At 34.0% G+C, this 4,863-nt stretch overlaps 1 long non-coding RNA gene across 1 annotated transcript; it reads right to left on the reverse strand.

Moving 5' to 3' along the window:
• Positions 1-2,308: 2,308 nt before the first annotated feature.
• On the reverse strand, positions 2,309-3,754 carry LOC133037821 (uncharacterized). Its single transcript, XR_009687806.1, has 2 exons — positions 3,572-3,754; positions 2,309-2,764 (listed from the first exon to the last, which is right to left on the reverse strand). It is a non-coding gene; the product is annotated as an uncharacterized LOC133037821 (long non-coding RNA).
• Between the last annotated feature and the right edge of the window lie 1,109 nt (positions 3,755-4,863).

Below are 4,863 nucleotides of genomic sequence, written 5' to 3' on the forward strand. Positions count from 1 at the left end.
AATTCTGGCCATATCCTTTGTTTCATACTCTCTTTGAGGTTCGTCAATGGGTAGGCTACTACATATTAGGCCAAGGAAGCTTTCAGTCTTTCTTCGATCTTTGTGCGCTGATAGCTCTTGAAGACTATCACGCTTGTAGGATCAACCACAAGTTCTATATTAAGAATTAAGCATTTTTCGAAAGCCAGCTCTTTGAACCAGTAGCTTTGATCTCCTAATCCTCCAGTTCAGTCAAGTCTTCTAAACTCAGTTTGGGGTCGTATTTAAGTATCCTTAACATCCTCTCACATGTTGGAGTATGGAAAACATCATCAACAACGAATTCCTCCACCTAATTTTTGAACACTCACACCATCCCCTGGGTATTGAATAATTTTAAGACCAAATTTCTAGTCCCCCGGTGTTTGAGTACTACTTCAGATGTCACACTCTTTGGTACTTCTTGCTCTCGGTGTCTAGTTTGAGTATTTCTTCCCGATTTAAGAATTAACATTGCTTTATTAAAAAGTAGATTCCTAAGTAGAGGCAAACCGTCTTCCTTGTTAATTTTGTAGGGAGTTATTTTGGTCATAAAAGAAGAATTTGATTGAAGGAAAATAAATCTTTATTTACTTAAAAGCGTACTAAATCTCTAGTTACATAGTCACTAGATTATTGGAATAGGAACAAAAATATCTTCTTTGGATAAAATTTGACAAGTTGAAAGAGACTATTATTCGTCCTCCACGCATGACTCGGCTTCAGATCCTTCAGGGTCTTCTTGTAGGTCCTCTTCTGGGTGTTCCTCGAAGTTTATTTCCATTTCCACATCTGTTTGGAATTGGTCTTTGGCACATCCTCGGATTCAGAGTCTGACTCATCAATTTCTACTTCAAAATGATAGTCAGGTATGTCATCTTCTAGTTCATGGATGTTGGTTGTTGTGGGTAGATCTAAGTCCTTGCTCTTCGGTATTGGGGAATAATCTGGCTCATTGGGACCTTCAGGCATTTCCTCATCTTTGGATTCTTCATCTAAAGGAATCTCTATTACTTCTACTATTTTCTCTGCTTCAATTTGAGGCGGGCTTTTTAGTTCAAGTTCTAACATTTCTGCTGTCACTTCAAAATAGTCTGGCATTTCTGATTCTTCCAAATCTCGTTCATTAGTTACGTTCACAGATTCAGTTATGTCCTCCACACTGTCGTCACTTAGCTTATATCGTATGTTCTTGATGCGTTCTTCTTCCATGCCGTTTGTTTCCACAATATAAGTCTTTTGGAAAACGAAGTTGTGGAAGTCAAGCGTCAGCTCACATATGAATGCTGCGTATCTAATTGCGTCACCAAGATTTGAGACACGGTGCCAGACTTCATCGATATAGTAAAGAAGTTCGGGGACATGTGACAAAGCGACCTTACTTAGAAACTTTTCTCGTGATTTGATTAAGGCTCCCCTCACCTCTACTACTCTTTTAATTTCTTCATTAATTGCGATGACCTCTCGTAAAGCTCTAAGAATCTTATCCTCTTCGTGGCGGATATTTTCGATCTTAAGTGACAGAATACTTTTTATTTCTGCAAGTACTGTTTCGTTTGACGCCTTAATTCTAAGAGACATATCTCCTATATCTGAAATAATTTTTCTTTAACTATTCAGTAAGACTTAATATAAGTAAATATATATATTTATATAACAAGCTAAAGGAGTTACACTAAAACTCCTAACTAAAGTGGAGCCATACTAACACTCCTTATTACATAAAAAAAAATAAACACATAGAATAAAATGCAACTTGACTTTTCTACTCTTCTATGTCTGACCCTTCCTCTAACATATCCTCTGTCAAATCTACATAGTCGAGTTCTAAGTACACCAAGTTTGATGAAATTGGTAACTTTTGAAGGAATTCAGACCTAACAGCATTATTGGGTCGATGATATATTTCTTCTTTAGAGTCATCTGGGTGATAAATGGTGTCGGTAATTTGATATTGATCCACTAAGTTGATCATGAGTAGGTCATATCTTTCGGCCTCATCTACCCCGACATACCCTAGATGTTCCCAATTTGCTCTTAGACTATGTTGGACTTGTGGCATGTTGAGAGCGTGCATCAAGGCTATGTACTTCTCATGTGACTTCAATAAACAATTCCAACGATCTATTATCTTATCCATACCCTCATGTATTTTGTTAATTCTATCAAAGACCTTGTTTTCTTCCCGCATGGGTGGGGTCTTGGGGACTCTCTTTAAGGCCTTAATATGCCTAACAATGTGCTCTACTTGCTCTGGTCTCATGAAGTTGGTGCTTAGTTGGTTCTAGGGTTCTGAAAATAAAAAGAACTTTTGAAATTACTAAAATGCACATAAAATAGAATCATGCAAAAATGATACTTACTTGGTAGCGAGTGGAACCTTTTTAGCCGATATGTGTAACTCGTGAGAACGTTCGGGACCAATATAACTGTGGCTCTGATACCAAACTGTAACGCCCGTACTTTTTCATAAATTACTAATTTAGTTACAAGCGTTAAAATGCGGAAAAATTATAATGTCGCTTTTATTTATAAACATAAAAATATTTCATATTTGAGCTCAGTTTGCACTTAAAAGACATAATAATTAATAAATAAAAATAACTGCGACATTAATTTAATAACACTAAATAAAATAAATGAAGCGTGCCCTAGACCACCCTCTATTATATGATCCTCAGCGAGTACACACACAAGTCTCCAAGGTCTCACTTGCCACCGGCTTTCTAAGTTTTATAACCTTAATCTGCACATGGTAAGTTTGATAAGGGTGAGCTACTAAACTCAGTAAGGAAATGCTTGTCACGTAGTCACATAAAATAAAAGAAAAACATATAACTAAAACTTAGATGCTAATATTTAGACAAATAGCAATACATATAAGCTTAATCTTATCACTATTAACAAATCACTACTTCCTAAGCTAAGTCACATAATAATGGTTATGCCGGAGTTCAACTTTGGCAAATAAACTCGAACTATTAGACTAAATGGCGGAGGGCTGGGTTCAGTAAAATCGTACCCACTACTAGATGGCCCCCTATCTACCATATAGACGCAACAGTCAAGTATTTAACCATTATCTTCTCAGTCAAACCATGTCACATAATCTACAATAAATCTAATTTAAATAATGTTTAACTACTATACATTATTTAAATAGCATATCATAAATTAAGTCATAATCATATCAGAACCATATCATAACTACATAATAATCATATCATAACTATATCATAATCATATCATTGTTTAAATAATGTGAATCTTATAAACACACTATTTACATACATACTTAAATAACATGAATCTTATAAACATATTATTTAAATATATACCTTTAGCAATGGCCATGCTCTAATACTGTAAACATACATAAATAACATGAATCTTATAAACATATTATTTAAATGTATATTATACAGTACATTAAATAACAAACAATAAAGAGTCAGGCAGAAGACCTTAGTTAACTTCTCTTTTACTATTCCCACTCTTTCTATGAATGTTATTACATACAGAAAACTTATATTTTTCTACTTAATTTCCTTACCTCGAATGTGGAGAATCTAGCTTGATTGCAGGAGTAACTCTGAGAATTAATGTATGCTTGACCCACGAAATCCTAATTTCCATGTAAAATATTTAGAGTGTTCTATGATAATAGATATAGGTTAAATATAAACTTTTTTTTTTCAACTAACGAATCATTATTAACACACAATTATTATACCTTAGCTCCCAAAAAGGAATATAAACCCTATGAAAAATATATTAGTGGTCCGAATCTTGAAATCCTTTCTTATATTTCAGCCACGTGCAAATCAAATCACTTTGTGATGATCCAAAATCTTGATGATGATGATGATGTATGGTGGTATAGGGAAATGTTGAAAAGATAATTATAATGGTGGTAGTGGAGGTGATGATAGCTTGGTATATCTTGGCTAAGAGAAAAGAAAAAAACATGATCGAGGGGATGATGTTAATTTTAGCTTAGAGGCTCAATGGTCTTGGAGACCACAAGAACTTTGTATTTGATGAGATAGAGAAATAATTTGGAATGAAGGATTATAGCTTCAGGGATAAAGTTTATACGATAAGAATGGATTTTGGAATAATAGTTTTGGTCTAAAGGGGATGCAAATGAAGAGAAAGATTGAAAGTGTGACCAGTGACGACTTTGATTAGTAGTATTTATAGACTAAGAACTAATCCTTAACCAAGTCCTACCTAACCGTATGTCTCCATATAATAGCATGAAAATATTTCTAGATCATTCCTAAGCTATATTCAGTTGAGGATTCCTTCCAATTTGACTACATAAGCTCCTATCATTTTAAAATTTGAATCATACCTCCACCTATGTAGAAACCACCTGATCTTACTCTATCTCAATTTTTTTTAAAATATAGTCAAACTCTCCACTCCTATTACTTAGATGCCAGACGTCAAAAGGTTCATTTTTCCCTAACAAATTTCCTATATATCGTGCCATATAGCTTTCATTGAAGAGTCTTAATAACTAGTACCAATATCTATGACGTGAGCACAACTTTGACTAAAACTGTTCTTAAATTTCGAAACTAATTAATTATATATACACGTGTATATATCATGTACTCAATACGAACCTGACTAATAATTTAATAAATTACACTATCCATAAATGTCATCAATAAGGTTATTGTTTCAAACTCTAACCACCAATGCCTAGCTCTTGCTCCACTTACTCCTTAGAAGTTGTTATTATTATTATTATTATTTTTTTTTCTAAGAGCCAAATGCTCCAAGTCATCCACGCGTATGCTATTGTTCTAGGATTCATTTCAAATTAATTTGAAT

Source organism: Cannabis sativa, chromosome 5, assembly GCF_029168945.1.
Source record: "Cannabis sativa cultivar Pink pepper isolate KNU-18-1 chromosome 5, ASM2916894v1, whole genome shotgun sequence".
Lineage (NCBI taxonomy): Eukaryota > Viridiplantae > Streptophyta > Magnoliopsida > Rosales > Cannabaceae > Cannabis > Cannabis sativa.